The sequence below is a fragment of the Pogoniulus pusillus genome, chromosome 19 (assembly GCF_015220805.1).
Source record: "Pogoniulus pusillus isolate bPogPus1 chromosome 19, bPogPus1.pri, whole genome shotgun sequence".
Classification (NCBI taxonomy): domain Eukaryota; kingdom Metazoa; phylum Chordata; class Aves; order Piciformes; family Lybiidae; genus Pogoniulus; species Pogoniulus pusillus.
Window position 1 is genome coordinate 7671910 of NC_087282.1, and position 18131 is coordinate 7690040.

The following is an 18131-nucleotide window of genomic DNA, read 5'->3' on the forward strand; positions in this document are numbered from 1 at the left end:
GCTGCTCTCACCCATGCACACAACTTTTGTACCCTCTCTGTGCTACAAACGATGTTTGTGTGCTGAGGGCAAGGTCCTTTGTGTCAGACTCCTGGTTGTACCAGCAGCCACCCCACAGATTCATCAAGACCATCCCTCGCCACACCCTGCCACCATTGACCATTTATTCCTTAAAAACAGATGATAAAATCCAATCTTGGGGGACTCTGAATCATCAGCACTCAACATTGGCCCCTGTGAGCAGGGTTAGTGATGCTGCACCATCACCCACAGGATCGCTGACCTCACTCCCACCCTTAAAGACGGATGCTCAGCCATAAAGGAACCATCCCCGACCCCCCGGGGGTCCCTGTATTTAACGCTCGCTCCTGACAGGGTTGGCGAGGTGCAAGTGGCGCAATGCTAAGGGCAGAGGAAGGAAAACACCTGGGCTGGAAACACCTCCGGAGCTGGGCTTGCTCTGGAGGCACTCACTGCTGCGGGGACGGATCTGTGCACAGACCCTCAGCTCCGGACCCACCAAACTCTTCCCACCATCACCCGAACGCTTCAGGCTGGCGGCACCACCGACTCAGGCTGTGCGTGGTCTGGGTACCCCGAGGGTGGCTGAGATGTGCTGCATGTGTCCGAGGAATGATCTCCTCCCTAAAGCACAACTGCGGGCCCCCTCCACCTTCTTTCCACCCCGTTTAAGTTCCCGGTCCTACGAGCCTTCGGAATGCCCTCAACAGCCCCAACTCAGCCGCTGGAGGCAGACTGCAACTAGGGGAAAGCATCCAGAGGTCAACACCAGCCCTTGTCCCCCACTGCCGCCGTCCAACCCCAGGCCCTCCCTCCCCACAGAGGTTGGGGAACAGCTTGGCACCATCACCCAGCCGAGGCTCTCATGTCCATCCTTGGGGCAGGGCCTGGGGCACCGCCCAGCACCTTTAACAACCTGCAGCTCCCTCCCCTTCAGCTCCCCCCAGCCCCGCTCCAGTAACGACACCAAGCCCTCGTTGGTTGCTGCCTCCGCAGTGGTTTATTGGTGCGGGAGCCCAGAGCCCCCGAGGAGCAGCAGCGTGGAAGGTGCCATGGGGGTGCTCAGGAAGCACCCCAAGAGCCAGAGCACCAGCTCCTGCAGCAGGGACCAGTTTCCAGCCTCACTAAAGCAGCAATGCAATACTGGAGAGCAACAGGCAATCCCAAACTCCAGTATTTACGTGCTGCTAGAGCACTGCTGACAGCTCTCCATCGCCGCCAGACACCCCTTTCCCCTCCCAGACACAGGGCACCAGGGGAGGTGTGGCTGGTTCTTTCCCAGGGAAAGGAGCAATGGGCAGCAGGTGAAGGGTAAGGTGCCAGCTGAAGGCAGGGTGCTGAAAAAGCCACCATGGGCCATGCCCATGATGGAGAACAAAAAGGAACTGCAAGTCCTTCCTGCCTGCAGGGCCAGCCCCGCTGAGATACACACACACACACTCAGAGGGATTTTATTTGTTAGCTGCAAAGGCTGTGCACAGATACAAGCACCAAGAGACTGTCTCTACACATACCTGGTGTTCAACTGAACTACAGAGATACATGGGAATGTGTTAGCTTCCACATCTATGATAACCAGAAGCTCACTTTCTTGTCTTATCCTTGAGGTAATGAGGCAGCCCAGAATGGTCTGTATCTCCTTGTCCCTACAAACCATGATGTGCTGCTACATCTCCTCAAAGCCCACTGAATGTTGGCATTCCAAATGGTACTATGTATATATATATGTATTTAAGAAAACATGATATAAAGGTACTGAAGAACACTCAACAATGAAGATATTTAAACATGCATGAACAGCACAGGGCAGAATTTTTCTTCCTGGGTGCTATCAGAAAGTCTGTAACTATAAGAGAAGAAGCAGTTACACATTGCAAACAAAGCAGTTTCAGAAACAAGAATCGGAAATCAACTGCGTGCCCCCCACCCACCTCGGCAAATCTTCACTTTCAGATCTAGCAACCCTGCTGGCTCTTGCAGCAGGTCCTGCAACCCTTTCCTGGCCCTTCCCAACAGGCTCCGGGGAAATGCTACTTTGTACTTCCCTCTTAGGGGCTGCTGAGCATCAAGGACTTTGCGGGAGTTGCAAAATTAACAGCTGGATTCAGCCCCCAAACAGTCCAAACCTGTTACAAGTTTTCATCCACAGATTTTTATTTGGCTTGGTTTGCTTCTGGAGAAATCTAAACCATCAACTTTTTCATTTAATTATTCTTTTTTTCAAGACTCCACAATTATTTTCTGTTTCAACAGAGGAAAAAAACAAACCACTTTATGCAACCAAAATAAATGAAAGCTACCCTGAAACTTTACCACCTCCCCCACACCAGCGCAGGGCAGAGCAAGGAGGCTTAGCAGCACTTCCATGCCAGCTTGCAAGAGCTGCCCAGGAGCTATGCAAATAGTGGGAATGAAACAAAAAGAAATCCAGCTTGTTTTCCCTCCCCCCCTTCTCCCCAGTTCTATGACAACTTCCTTCAATTCACCTTCTGTGACAGCAGCATCACAGCACCCCCTGAACGAAGTCAGAAGGGAGGCTGTTAGTTCAAACGCTCACGCAGCCCCCGCCGGCGCTCAACGCAGGAGCTGAGCTCCACTTTTGCTGACCTCTATCCTAAGCAAACTTAAAAATAGGAATTTCAAAAAGCTCTCATGACCCGTGCCAAATCATTGCAGATTTTTAAATCAAATATTTGCCAGCCACAAGAGGGGGGGAAAAAAAAATAAGGCAGTTTTGTCACCACTTCAGTGTCCTCAGGACCGATAACAGCTGGTACAACTCCCCAGCCAGAGACTGCTTATTGCAAAGCCAGCAAGTACCCAGTTTAACCTGGACAAGCTGAAACAACCCCACCACCACCCTCCCCACATTGATTTGACCATAAGTTGTGTTTTACTTGACTGCACCTGTGTAGTCTTAGTTATTTCTTCAAGTGGCTCAAGAAAAAAAAGCAACAGCAAACAGGCTCAGCTCTAGAATCCGTTTTGATTGTGTTTGAGGTTCAGGTACTAATCGGTGGTTTTAGACATTAAAAAACACCCCAAAACTTCAGTCTTTAGCCTAGTTTGACATGGGGGACAAGAGCTCTCTCCAGAAAGGATGACTCAAGTGAGGGCTCAACACACTATCACCAACCTCTCCTCTAGCAGAGAGAAGAATCAGCACTCACAAGGTGTGTATCTGGAATAGGCAGTGAAATACATACCTGAGAAACTCTGATTGTGACAGGACAGCAGCATCATTTTAAGCAATAAAGCTCTGTGTTTGAATCATGACATCTCACACTTCAGCTTCTTTCAAACCTAGCTCGTGCTTGGCATATTAAATCAGAAAGGCAGCAGCTGAAGAGGATGATTCATGTTTATCCTGACCTCTCCAAGTGTCACCTGCAGCACCCAAGGAGGGAGGGGCCGTTTTAAGGAACCTGGATTTACCCAGAGGGATGCTGCAGCTTACCTTCCCAACTCACCTGGACACAGGTGTCTTGGCTCCTTCTGCCTTGCCTCTCCCTGGCCACCGGGCAATTGCAGTTCCAACGGCAACTAGAAAGCAACATGGAAAGGTTTAAGAGGCTCTCACAGAGGCACCACCATGCCTTGGGAGTGGGGACAGGGGCTGCTGGGCAGCTTGGAGCTGTCACCTCTCCTGGCATGCATAGATCACAGGCATTTTAAAAATTAGGGAAATAAAGAAGGAATCAATCAAGCTTTCAAGTCCAGACAAGGCAGACTACAAAGCAGCACTTAAAGAACAGCCACCTGCCTCCTTGCCCCATCCTCCCCATTCCCACAGCCTGGGCTACCAGCACCACTGCTGCCATGGCATGACACTGCTAACCTCCAGCTACAATCTAGGAGCTGTGCAGCAAGGAGGGATGACACAGCTCCTGCCAGTCAAAACCAGTGGCAGCTCTGGGGATGAGTGGGAAAGCCAAGGACACCACTGCAGCTGGCAGCAAGTCCACTTCCCTGGAGGGGTTAAAACAGCGGAGGCAGGGACATCCTACTGGCTTTGGCAGAGCAGCAGCTGATCCCTCGGGACAAGAAGGTAAGATGCAGCTAGGGGTTAGAGTTTTTGTAGTGGCACTGCTGGGCACTCAGCCCCTTGCTGCCAGGGGAGGCAGCAGCCCAGGAGCACCCCCAGCCTTAAAGCAGCTCCCCACCGGGGCCAGAAGGAGAGGTGGTCCTGCTGCACTGGTAGCTCCAAACACCAAGAGAACTGCCCCAAAAGCTCCACTTCACCACAAAAGTATCGCACCAGCTCTTTCTGCTGCCACAAGCTCCACGCCTGCAGCCTGCACGCCAGCTACTTCTAGCAATGCAGGCTCTTATCTGTCATCTCCGTGAGCCAGCCACCTACAGAGGTTTAATTAAATCCCCCAAATAACCGGGGGATTTGAGCGGGCAGAAATCCATTAACGCAGCTCCCGAAACAATGCAACTTCTGCTTGCCAAAGTATATTGGGCAATTAAACAGAACAACCCCCTCCCCCCAGGCCAAAAGACAGGCACAAAAGCAAAACAAATTCACCCGGGGAATACAGGGTTCCCTTAAAAAAAAATTCACTCCTTCCTCACTGACACTGCAACCAGGATTAACAAATGAAAATCAGGGTGAAAAACAAGTGAGAAAGAATGCCATTGGAAAGGAAATAAATACAGGAGCCCCTGACAGGGCAGATTTGTGTCCAGAGCCTTCACTGCCTGGCACATTTTGGGGCTGGGTAAACTCAAAGATAAGAAACTATTAAGCATTTCGAAAAGATATTTTAAAAGCCCGAGGGGAAAGGAAAAAAAAAACAAACCCAACAACACCCAAACAAAACCAAAAACACAACAACCGAGCCTGCTACCAGTTCTGCAGGAGACATGTACAAACAAATCCTGAAGTCATTGTTCTCGTTTGAAAGATTAACACCCCCTTACCCCCCCCAAAATGTATTGTTTTACAGACTAAATCTCGTTCTGAGCAGAAGTCCCAAGCATTTCACGAAGCAATTCACAACTCTAGCAGCAAAAGTGAAAATAAAAGAGGTGAGAGCAGCACCGAAACACTTTGTATCTGCATTAAAAAAAATCACTCTGGTTCTACCCCTGCCTCCCTCTGAACGATGAAATCTAAACCGAAGTCCTGTGTTAATATTTACAGGTGTGGCTAATAGCTGGGATCAGACCCGATGCTTGATCGACAGCCACCAAATGGTTCCAGCCAGTACATTCCCGATAGGATTTGCCTCAAATCGACCGAGGAGAGAAATATCCTCAGGAGGAAAGGGAAATACCCCCGGAGCAGGAGCAGCCAGAGGTGGGACACTGCTTGCCAGCAGAGTTACTTTCAGTTGTACGGCACCCACGGCGTGCGCAGTCACTCGCTGGGTTAGCCAGCCAAGACTTCCTCCTGGGTGGCATAAAGACACCCAAAATAACATTTTCCTCCCTGTTTGCAACTCGGACTTGACAAGAGCAGACAAACCCTCACGCACTTACTAGAAATAATTATTTCCCCCACCCTCCTCTCACCGAAGTACCCAGGAAAAAAAAAAGGCAGCATCGGCAGCAGTATTTGACGTGCTGGGGCTGAGTACTAATCCCAGCACCAAGCACCTCTGAACCCCGCGACCTGAGAGTGCTCCGAGGTGGGCTACATCACCCCCAACCAAACCGCAGCCACCCGGGGCCGACTGAAAGAAGGCAAACAATGAATTCGTTAACTTCCCTCCCTTAGAAACCCGACCCCAAGATGCTGCGCCTTACGGATCAGCTGGGTGGATGGAGCAAGAGGAGAGTTGTGACCGCAGCCAAGAGCTACCGGTGCTCGCAAAGGTCTGGAGGGGGTGAGAATTCAACTTACAGCACTCCAGAATAAAAACCAACCCAGTCAAAACCACAGCAAAACTCCAGGGTCCACAGGGTATTTTTTGGTTCTATTTCCTCCACACTCCCGAGGAGAAGAGCTTGGATGCTTCTTGTCATAGCCATATATTTATCCGGGTTTGTTTTTGGTAATCTCATCCAGTTTTAAACAAGATTTGGAAGCTCAATTCCTATAAAGAGTTATATTTTTTTTTTGTTGGAGTTGTTGTTAAGAACGGGGGGAAAAAAAAAACGAACAGACAAAACAAAATTTGAGGTTAGATGAGCAATAATTCAAAACATAAGCACAAAGGTTGGGGTTTTTTATATATATATATATGGGTCAGTTTGCCTGAAGCATTACTTCTAAGCTCCCTCTTCTATTTCATCAATGTTTTATTATATTAGCAGCTGAATTTTACTGTTATTTCCCACCGAAGTGGTTTAACTCAAGACAGGCTTTTGCAGCCCGCAGTTCTGAAGCTTTCTTCGTTCTGAAGCTTCCTTCAGAGCAGAAGAAGATGATGAAACTCGGCAGAGGGTCCCCTCACCTACACGACAAACAAGACACAATTCACAACTCCTTTTTCCCTTGGGGAGGGAGAGATGCGTGGTTTAACCTGGCAAAAGTCTCACTCTCTCCTCCCTTCCCCCCCCCCCCCCCAAAAAAAAAACCAACCCCAAAAATCAAATCCAAGAAAAAAGCAACCCAGAGATCCAATAAAATATGGTTTTAGGGACCTAATGGATATGTAGGGAAAATATTGTCTAGCGGGGAGGATAAAAAGGGGAGAAATGCAGAGTGTGGGCTGCTTTGCTCCATCCTCACAGCTCCTCGTCCATGCCAGGACATGCAAATTTCCTGTACAAGGCAAATAAGCAAGGGGGGGGGGGGGGGGGTGGGGGAAACCGTACAAAATAGCAAAAGCTGAGTGCAATTTTTTTTGGGGGGGGGGGGGAGGGAGGAGTTGTTTTAATACTTTTCGATGATTTCACCGAGTTTTATTCGGAGTTTTATTAGCTTTTCATGTACAGAACGATTTTATGTGCGTGTGCCAGGGGGACCGGGGGGAAGGGGGCATAGAACTATTGCCAGCTCTGGGTTTGCTTCAAAACAAGAAGGAAATGGGGGTGGGGGGGGTGGGGGGAAACACAAAGCCAACCCCGCAACAAAAGCAGCCGCCCCGGGGAGGGGGGGGGGAAGGGGGTGTCACGTAAAATAAGAGACATAAAAACCTATTAACCGTAAAAAAATCCGCGAGGAAAAGGCGTCCCCGGGGGGGGGGAGGGGGAGTGGGGTGGGAGGGTGTCGCCCCGCACCCACGTGGGAACCGTCCCGCTCCCGCCTTAACGGCCCGGTGGGAGGGAGTGGGGGGCGGACCGAAGGAAGAGGGGGGGGGGGCACCGCCCCGGGCCCAGCCGCTCCCGCTGTCACTGCCCGCTGCGTCACGGGCCGCTGCCGCCGCCGCCACCCCCCCCCCCGAGGCCACCGACCGCCACCCCCCCCCCCCCACCCCCTTCCACTCCCGCCCCGGGGCCGCCTTTGTGCGGCGCTGGGCGGCGCCGCCGCTGCCGCCGGCTCTTCCCCCCCACCCCCCCAGAAGTTTTTCTTAGTGTTGCCTTTGGCTTTTTTTTTATTCCTTCCTTCTTTTCCTTCCTTCCTTCCTCCCCTCCCAGCCCCGCTCCAAAGTTTCTCCCGGGCCCGCGTCTCCATGCCGCGTTCCCCCCCTCGCAATACAGCCAGCGGCGCGACCCCGCCCCGGGCGGCCGCTCTGTGTCCGTGTCCCGTCCCGTCCCGCAGCCGCCCCCTTCCCCGTCCCGCTGCTCCCCTCCCCTCCCCCCCGCCAAGGCCAAGCTGGGCCAGGCCGGGCCGAACCGTCCCGCCCGCAGCGGGGCGAGGGCAGAGGGGCTGGCGGCCGCCCCCGCCGCGGCGCGGCGTGCCCGGCGCCCTGCCCGCCCTCCCTGCTCACCTCCGAGTCCACTCGAAAATGGCGCCGAAACCGAAAAAACTTCGCCAATTTCATTGTAGGCGGCGGCAAGGGCTGCTGGGAGCGGGGGCGGGAGCGCCGCCCGCCGGGGCGGGACCGCATGGCCGCCGCGCCGGGGACGCGCCCGGGCGGGGACGCGCTGCGCTCGGGCTGCCGCCGCTGCCGGCTCGGGGCGGGAGGTGAGCGTCCTCCGGGCAGGGCGTCGAGGCGAGGCGGAGAGGTGCAGTCGCCTGCCCCCGGCGCTGCTGCCGTGGCGCTGCGGGGAGCTGGGAGCCTGCGATGATCATCCAATCGTAGGATGGTGTAGATCGGACAGGACCTTTAAGATCATCGAGTCCAACCTCCGCGAACTCAGCCCGGTCGGGTGCTAACGCGTATCATGGAGTCACGGAATCATAGAATCACGCAGGTTGGAAGAGACCTCCAAGCTCAGCCAGCCCAACCTAGCACCCAGCCCTGCCCAACCAACCAGACCATGGCACTAAGTGCCCCAGCCAGGCTTGGCTTCAACACCTCCAGGCACAGCCACTCCACCACCTCCCTGGGCAGCCCATTCCACTAGCAGCACACCTCTGGCTCAGGAGCAGTGTGGGCAGCAGGACAAGGGAGGTTCTTCTGACCCTGTGCTCAGCACTGCTCAGGCCACCCCTGGAGTGCTGTGTCCAGTTCTGGGCTCCTCCATTGCAGAGAGCTGTTGAGGTGCTGGAAGGTGTCCAGAGAAGGGCATGAAGGCTGGGGAGGGGCCTGGAGCACAGCCTTGTGAGGAGAGGCTGAGGGAGCTGGGGGTGTGCAGCCTGCAGCAGAGGAGGCTCAGGGCAGAGCTCATTGCTGTCTGCAGCTCCCTGCAGAGAGGCTGTAGCCAGGTGGGGTTGGGCTCTGCTGCCAGGCAAGCAGCAACAGAAGAAGGGGACACAGTCTGAAGCTGTGCCAGGGAAGGTCTAGGCTGGATGTTGTTAGGAAGTTGTTGTCAGAGAGAGTGATTGGCATTGGAATGGGCTGCCCAGGGAGGTGGTGGAGTTGCCTTGCTGAATCTCTTACAATGGACCTATCTGCATTGTTCCAGCCTGTCTAGGTCCCTCTACAGCACTCCTACCCTCCAGCAGACCAATGCTCCCTCCTAGCTTAGTGTCATCTGCAGACTTACTGAGGGTGCCTTGGTGCCCTCATCTGCATCACTGATGAAGATACTAAAAAGAACTTGCCCCAGCACTGAGCCTTGGGAAGCACCACGAGAGACCAGCCGCCGACTGCATTTGATTCCATTCACCACCCCTCTGGGCTCAGCCATCCCAGGTTTTAACCAAAAAGAATTCTGCATCTGTGCAGCAGCCAAAACCCTCAATGAGGCAAAACCCAAACCAGTCAACTAAACAAACAGAAAAACAACAAGAAAACTCCCATGTAATAATCACAAAACCTGCAAGGATGGGAAGACTTTCAAGACCTGTCTGGATGCATTCCTGTGTGCCCTGTGCTAGATTCTACGATCCTGCTCTGGCAGGGGGGTTGGACTGAGTGATCCTCAGAGGTCCCTTCCAACCCCTACCATCCTGTGGCCCCGTGATCTTGTGAAGCAGCTGGTAACCCAGTGTCTGGACAAAAGGGCTGCTGGGAGAAAAGTGGTCCCTTCCGAAGGGATAACCTGGATCTGGAGGCCAGAAACATCATTGGGAACCAGCAAAGCTGTTGAAATCTTCTGTTGGCTTGGTGGGTTCATCATCATAGAATCACAGAATCATAGAATCATAGAATCAACCAGTTTGGAAGAGACCTCCAAGCTCATCCAGTCCAACCTAGCACCCAGCCCTACCCAGTCAACCAGACCATGGCACTAAGTGCCTGATCCAGGCTTTTCTTGAAGACCTCCAGGGATGGTGCCTCCACCACCTCCCTGGGCAGCCCATTCCAATGCCAATCACTCTCTCTGACAACAACTTCCTCCTAACATGAAGCCTAGACCTGCCCTGGCACAACTTGACACTGTGTCCCCTTGCTCTGTTGCTGGTTGTCTGGGAGAAGAGCCCAACCCCACCTGGCTACAGCCTCCCTTCAGCAATGAGCTGTGCCCTGAGCCTCCTCCTCTCCAGACTAAACAAGCCCAGCTCCCTCAGTTTTTACTTCTACCCCCACCTGAAACAGAAAAATAAACCAACCCGAAACAACAAGAAGAACAACAACAAACCCAAACCAAACTCACCCTGAGCCCTGCTGCTAACTAATTGCTCTGTTCTCACAGGTGAGCAGCAAAGCTCAATTAACTCTGCTTTGTGAAGGGCTTCTGATCCTCTGGTGGAAACATGTAAGGGCAGAACTCTGTCATTTTGCAGCTTGCAGAGGCTGATAAGGGTGGTGAAAACGGAAAAAGCCTCACCACCAAAGGGTATTGCAGCCCTGATCTTTTTCCATCCAGCCCTCAGAGCTGAGCTGGTGGCTGCTGCTGCTTTTCATTTAGAAGGGGTTTTCCCCCCACCCTACACCTCCCTCTTTTTGAAAGAACTGCAATCACTACCAAGCATTTCTGCAGGGACTTCATCTTTGAACATAGAAATGTGTTCTCTTGTTGGCTGTGCACTGTTATTTCCTTAATGGATGCTGGATTTCTGCCTGTTCCACCAAGAGTTTTCTCAGGTGGCACAAACAATTGGTTCCCCCCACCTTTTAAATGGATATGATTTGGGTACAACCAGCATGGCTGCACCAAGGGCAAATCCTGCCTGACAAACCTGGTGGCCTTCTATGAACAGGTCACAGCATGAATAGATGAGGGGTGAGGAACTGATGGCATTGACCTGGCCCTGAGCAAGGCCTTTGGCACTGTCCCTCACCACATCCTGGTCTCCAGGCTGGTGACACATGGGTTTGATGGGTGGAGCACTGATGGATAAGGAACTGGCTTGATGGCCACGCCCAAAGAGTGGCTGTCAATGGCTCCATGGCCAAGTGCAGGCCAGTGACAAGTGGAGTCCCTCAGGGATCAGTCCTGGGACCAGTCTTGTTCAACATCTTTGTGGGTGCCATGGACAGAGGCACTGAGTGCAGCCTCAGCAAGTTTGCTGCCCACACCAAGCTGTGTGGTGCAGCAGCCAGACTGGAGGGCAGGGATCCATGCAGAGGGACCTGGGCAGGCTGCAGAGGTGGGCACAAGCCAACCTCAGGAGCTTCAACAAGACCAAGTGCAAGGTCCTGCAGCTGGGTTGGGGCAACACCATGCACAACTCCAGGCTGGGCAGTGAGTGGCTGGAGAGCAGCCCTGAGGAGAGGGACTTGGGGGTGCTGCTGGAGGAGAAGCTCCACAGGAGCCAGCAGTGTGCACTTGCAGCCCAGAAAGCCAAGCAGAGCCTGGGCTGCAGCAGCAGAAGTGTGGCCAGCAGGGCCAGGGAGGGGATTCTCCTCCTCTGCTGTGCTCTGCTGAGACCCCACCTGGAGTACTGCATCCAGTTCTGGAGCCCCTGGGACAAGAGGGCTGTGGAGATGCTGGAGAGTGTCCAGAGCAGGGCCAGGAGGATGCTCAGAGGGCTGCAGCAGCTCTGCTGTGAGCACAGATTGAAAGAGTTGGGGCTGTGCAGTCTGGAGCAGAGGAGGCTCCTAGGTGACCTTCTTGTGGCCTTCCAGGATCTGAAAGGGGCTCCAAAAAAGCTGGGGAGGGACTTTTGAGGCTGTCAGGGAGTGACAGGACTGGGGGGAATGGAGCAAATCTGGAGATGGGTAGGTTCAGAGTGGATGTGAGGAGGAAGTTGTTGAGCAGGAGAGTGGTGAGAGGCTGGAATGGGTTGCCCAGGGAGGTGTTTGAGGCCCCATGGCTGGAGGTGTTTGAGGCCAGGCTGGCTGAGGCTGTGTGCAGCCTGCTCTAGGGTAGGGTGTCCCTGGGCATGGCAGAGGGGTTGGAACTGGCTGCTCCTTGTGGTCCCTTCCAACCCTGCCTGATTCTATGATTATATATCTATCTATCTCATGCTTAACAGCAAAAGGCATGCCCAATAAAAAGGCTCTGTACATGCCATAAACTCAACCAGGGCACGCTCTGCCAACAATCACACCTCTTCATTCAGCCATCTTATGTGCTGCTTTCATTTTAATTTTTCCCTTCTTTTTTTGGGTTTGGTTTGGGGTTTTTTTGAGTTTGTTTTGCTTTTGTTTTGGGTTTTTTTTCCCCTCCCACATTATTCCTATTGTTTCCTCCTCAGCCTCTCTGCCTGGCTGTGTTTCGGTGTCAAAGAGAAAGGCTCAAGTCATTTATTCAGCACCAGAGCCCTCTTGCTCCCCCTCGGTGTGCACATGGAGAGCTCAGCAGGGAATGGAGGAGCAAAGAGATCCACCTCCACCTCTCACATCTTCCTTGTGGGTGGCCTCTAATTAATTTGGCTTCGAGGCTTTCTGCCCCTAAGGTGGGTGGGTTGGGAAATCTGGCCAGGAGTTGTCTGTTTGAATCATACCTATGCATATACATATATATATATTTATCTACTGGAGAACTTCTTGAATGCTGCCTTCAGTTTGGGGCTCCTTAGTTGAAGAGGGACAGGGATCTGCTGGGGAGGGTCCAGCAGAGGGCTAGGAGGATGATGAGGGGACTGGAGGGCATGGCTGATGAGGAGAGGCTGAGGGCCCTGGGGCTGCTTAGTCTGGAGAAGAGAAGACTGAGAGGGGATTTGATCAATGTTTCTAAGTATCTGAGGGCTGCCAGGAGAGGGGGGGGACAGGCTCTGCTCACTGCTCCCTGGGATAGGACAAGGAGCAATGGATGGAAGCTGCAGCACAGGAGGTTCCAGCTCAACACAAGGGGGAACTTCTTTCCTGTAAGGGTCCCAGAGCACTGGCACAGGCTGCCCAGAGAGGCTGTGGAGTCTCCTTCCCTGGAGCCTTTCCAGGCCTGTCTGGATGTGTTCCTGTGTGCCCTGTGTTAGATAGGGTTGTCCTGCTCTGGCAGGGGAGTTGGGCTGGATGATCTCCTTGGGTCCCTTCCAGCCTCTGCCATCCTGTGATCCTGTGATCCTGTGATCCATTGTGTGTCTGTGTGCAGGAACTAATTTAAAAAAAAAGGAAGGGGGGAAGGGGGGGGGATGCAAAAAAAAAAAACCAAAACAAAACCCAAAGAGAGGGAAAAAAAAAAAAAAAAAAGAAGAGGAAAAAGTCCCAGACTTATTGGAATGTCAAATATAAATGTCAGCATTTCGAATGAAATGGTATCTGGGGAGGCTCCTGCACATTTAATCAGCCAGTTGCACCATCTATATCATGCTGCAGCGAGAATCACCACCAGCACTGGCTTAACATCAGCAGGAGTGTTTGCCAAGCTTGGATTATGTCACTGCTTTATGATCTTGCTTTGTAAAGGGAGCATACTCCTGGGGAGCAAAGGACTGGGCGTGCTGGATCCGCAGCCGCAGCGAGGAGCGAGCGTGGCTCGCACAGCCCCGGGGAGGGGGAGGGATGGTGTTGGCTGGGCTGGTTTTGTAGATGGATGCTTTACCACAGCCTTCTTCAAGCAGAGCTCATAGAATCATAGAATCAGTCAGGGTTGGGAGGAACCACAAGGAGCAGGCAGTTCCAACCCCCCTGCCATGCCCAGGGACACCCTACCCTAGAGCAGGCTGCACACAGCCTCAGCCAGCCTGGCCTTAAACACCTCCAGCCATGGGGCCTCAGCCACCTCCCTGGGCAGCCCATGCCAGCCTCTCACCACTCTCCTGCTCAACAACTTCCTCCTCACATCCACTCTGAACCTACCCACCTCCAGAGGTGCACTCCCATGGATCACTCAGGCCAAAAGAGAACAATGGTGATGTCTACTTCACTCACAGGCTTGCTGAGATGTGTAAGAATCTGAGTCAAAACATAGACAAGGTCACTTCTACTGCTGGCGAGCTCTGAGCTGCATCTCAGTCACTCAGCACCACTCTTGCTGGGGCTGCTGGCTGAGCTGCATCCTTCTAACCTCACCCTCCATTCTGGACTAATCCACTTTGCTTCCTAACCCCCTGGCTGAACCTTCCTTGGCACTGGGGTAAGGTTGAGAGGGGTAGGGGGAAGGTGAAGGGGTGACTGAGAGCCCCCCCTGGGGACTCAGGTTTCTGGGAGGGGAGTTGTGTTTCTGTGTTACCTTTTACCTTGTCTATTTCTGTCTATAACTGTACATACTGTAAATATCTGCTTGTACATCGTGCTAGCTGTAAATATAAGCTTCATTCAACTTCCAGAGCTGGCTGAGTCTAGTCTGGGTGATTTCTAAAGTGTGGGGGGGTGGGGAACACCCAAACCATCACACTTGGCCTTGAACAGCTCCAGGAAGAAAGCATCCACAACCTCCTTGTGGATGTGCCAGTCTCTCTCCACCCTCACTCTAAAGAATTTCTTCCTAATCTCCAGTCTCAACCTCCCCTCTCCCAGCTCAAAGCCATTGTCCCTCACCCTAGCACTACAAACCCTTGTGGAAAATCCCTCACCAGCAATTTTGTAGCCCCTTTCAGGTACTGCAAGGCTGCTCCAAGATCTCCCCAGAGCTTCTCATCTCCAGGCTGAACAGCCCAAACTCTCTCATCCTGTCCCCAGGGAGGAGGTTCTCCAGCCCTCTCATCACCTTCATGGCCTCCCTTGGACCTGTTCCAACAGCTCCATGTCCTCCTTGTGTTGAGCTCACCAGAGCTGGATGCAGTACTCTAGGTGGAGTGAGGTGTGAACCAGAGGTGTGAACCAACACCATGAGCTTGCCTACCACGAGTCTCCTTTTTCCACCAGAGGAGGAGGAGGTTATTTTTGTAGGAAATGCCTATTTTTGTCAAAAGGGTAATTTGAAATGATCTTTTCTGTTGCTTGGGGGATGGAAACCTTCTGCAGAGGCACCAGCTCTCCTCGCTCCTCCCCTCCTTGTTTTTGCACTTATTTTGCTCTGTTTATTTGCTGCAAATTTTGCTGTGTTGCCTGACATTTTTTGGTTATCAAAATATTTTGATGATGTGCAGGGGAGGGGGGGGGTGGTTTGATAGCAAGGCTGACATCCAGATAGAAAATTGCCAGCAAAATAGTCTCACTAAAGCCAGGGCAGGGAAGAGGGAGATGCTCCAGCCTGTCCCAGGCAAGCCCTCAGCACTGCTGATGTGAGTTGTCACCCCATGCACCACCCTGCTTCAGCTTGGCCCCGCTTCCAGCCCTTCTGGGTTGAAGAGTTTGGCTGGAGCATGAGATCTCCCTGTTTTAGAATCATTAAGGTTGGAAAAGATATCTAAGATCATCAAGCTATCTGTTGGAGGGTAGGAGAGCCCTGCAGAGGGACCTGGCCAGGCTGGATGGGTGGGCAGAGGCCAATGGAATGAGACTGAACAAGGCCAAGTGCAGGGTTCTGCACTTTGGCCACAACAAGCCCAAGCAGCACTACAGGCTGGGGACAGAGTGGCTGAGAGCAGCCAGGCAGAGAGGGAGCTGGGGGTACTGGTGGATAGTAGGCTGAAGATGAGGCAGCAGTGTGCCCAGGTGGCTGAGAAGCAGTGTGGGCAGCAGGACAAGGGAGGTTCTTGTGCCCCTGTGCTCAGCACTGCTCAGGCCACCCCTGGAGTGCTGTGTCCAGTTCTGGGCTCCTCAATTCAAGAGAGATGTTGAGGTGCTGGAAGGTGTTGAGAGAAGGGCAGCAAGGCTGGGGAGGGGCCTGGAGCACAGCCCTGTGAGGAGAGGCTGAGGGAGCTGGGGGTGTGCAGCCTGCAGCAGAGGAGGCTCAGGGCAGAGCTCATTGCTGTCTGCAGCTGCCTGCAGGGAGGCTGTAGCCAGGTGGGGTTGGGCTCTGCTGCCAGGCAAGCAGCAACAGAACAAGGGGACACAATCTCAAGTTGTGCAGGGGGAGGTCTAGGCTGGATGTTGTTAGGAAGTTGTTGTCAGAGAGAGTGATTGGCATTGGAATGGGCTGCCCAGGGAGGTGGTGGAGTGGCCGTGCCTGGAGGTGTTTAAAAGGATGCTGGATGAGGCAGCTGGTGCCATGATTTATTTGATTAGGTTATGTTGGGCAATAGGTTGGACTTGATGACCTTGAAGGTCATTTCCACCCTGATTGTTTCTGTGTTTCTCCGATTCTGTGATTCTTCACAGGGTAACTAGAGGTGTGATGGAGGTGGAGATGTCACAGAACCACAGAATTAACCAGGTCAGAAAAGACCTTTGAGATCATCCAGTCCAATCTAACACCTTCTAATTAACTAACCCATGGCACCAAGCAGACTTTGTGTCCTCATCAATGTCATTGATGAAGATGCTGAACAGGACTGGACGCAGCACTGATCCCTGGGGGACTCCACTGGTCACAGCTCTCCAGCTGGACCTGGCACCATTGATCACCACCCTCTGAACTCTATCTTGTAACCTGTTCCTAATCCACCTCACTGCTCCTCCAGCCTCCTTTTAACCACCTCCAGGGATGGGGACTCCACCACCTCTCCGGGCAGCCTATTCCAGTGCCAATCACTCTTACTCTGAAGCACTTCTTCCTAACATCCATCCCGAACTTGCCTTGGGGCACAGTCTGTTTCCTCTTGTTTGGTCACTGCTTTGTCCCTGTCACTCTGTTTTGTCCTCAAGCAAAGTGCCATCAGCAGAGGATGGGCTGAAGAACCACGGGTGGAGAACCACTCACACTGCTCTCACACGTTTGAAACAGGCACTGAGAATCTCTCTGCTTCCAGCAGCTCTCCAGCCTCCCAGCGCGATGCTTCTGACAGTTTGGGAGATCAATATTTGTTCAACTGATGACTTCCTCTGCTCTCGCTGTTTTTCGGTGCCTAACCAAGCTTCTCTCACTTCCCCAAGCCAGCAGCACTCAGGCTTTGTGTGCCCAAAGTTGCAATTTGTCAGCAGGGCAGCGCCGTGGGCTTGTGTGGATAAATGCTGTGCTCGTTGGCAAAGCGAAATGTCACGGTAGGGTAATGTGTTATTTTAGACAGAGCTGTGGATTAGACAGGGTCATTTGCAACACAAACCAGCTCCAGCATCAGATCATCAAATCATAGAATCACCCAGGTTGGAAGAGACCTCCAAGCTCAGCCAGCCCAACCTAGCACCCAGCCCTGCCCAACCAACCAGACCATGGCACTAAGTGCCCCAGACAGGCTTGGCTTCAACACCTCCAGGCACAGCCACTCCACCACCTCCCTGGGCAGCCCATTCCAATGCCAATCACTCTCTCTCACAACAACTTCCTAACAACATCCAGCCTAGACCTGCCCTGGCACAACTTGAGGCTGTGTCCCCTTCTTCTGTTCAGTGCTTGCCTGGCAGCAGAGCCCAACCCCACCTGGCTACAGCCTCCCTGCAGGCAGCTGCAGACAGCAATGAGCTCTGCCCTGAGCCTCCTCTGCTGCAGGCTGCACACCCCCAGCTCCCTCAGCCTCTCCTCACAGGGCTGTGCTCCAGGCCCCTCCCCAGCCTTGCTGCCCTTCTCTCAACACCTTCCAGCACCTCAACATCTCTCTTGAACTGAGGGCCCCAAAACTGGACACAGCACTCCAGGGGTGGCCTGAGCAGTGCTGAGCACAGGGGCAGAAGAACCTCCCTTGTCCTGCTGCCCACACTGCTCCTGAGCCAGCCCAGGATGCCATTGGCTCTGCTGCCCACCTGGGCACACTGCTGCCTCCTCTTCAGCCTACTATCCACCAGCACCCCTCAGCTCCCTCTCTGCCTGTCTGCTCTCAGCCACTCTGCCCCTAGCCTGTAGTGCTGTTTGGGGTTGTTGTGGCCAAAGTGCAGAAATCTGCACTTGGCCTTGTTCAGTCTCATCCCATTGGCCTCTGCCCACCCATCCAGCCTGGCCAGGTCCCTCTGCAAAAGAGATGTTTGCAAAAGTCCTTCTGATGCTGATTACAGTGTCACAGAACACTAGGGGTTGGAAGATCATTAAGTTCACCCTAAGAAGGTCACACAGGAAGATGGCCAGGCAGGTTTTGGATGTCTGTAGAGATGGAGACTCCATCACCTCTCTGGGCAGCCTCTTTCAGTGCTCCATAGAATCTCCCATCCAAGTACTCCCATCCAGTACCCTTAAATCCAAGAAGTTCCTCCTCAGGTTAAGATGGAACTTCTTATGTTCAAGTTAGTGCCTGTTACCCCTTGTCCTGTCCCTGGGCACTCCTAGTCCCATGCTCCTGACAGCCACCCTTTAAGTACTGATCAGCATGGATGAGATCCCCCTCAGCCTGCTCTTCTCCAGACTAAAAAGCCTCAATTCTCTCAGTCTTTCCTTGTGGGAGAGCTGTTCCTGTCCCCTCAGCATCTTTGCAGCCAGTAGGAACGCTG

General features: G+C 53.1%; 1 long non-coding RNA gene across 2 annotated transcripts; it reads right to left on the bottom strand.

Annotated features, from left to right (window-relative positions):
• Positions 1–998: 998 nt before the first annotated feature.
• LOC135183859 (uncharacterized) lies at positions 999–7921 on the bottom strand. 2 transcript variants are annotated; one of them, XR_010305740.1, is made up of 4 exons: positions 7845–7921; positions 5873–6065; positions 3492–3564; positions 999–2262 (listed from the first exon to the last, which is right to left on the bottom strand). It is a non-coding gene; the product is annotated as an uncharacterized LOC135183859 (long non-coding RNA). The 2 variants fall into 2 exon arrangements; XR_010305739.1 differs by lacking the exon at positions 999–2262 and adding an exon at positions 2481–3408.
• Between the last annotated feature and the right edge of the window lie 10210 nt (positions 7922–18131).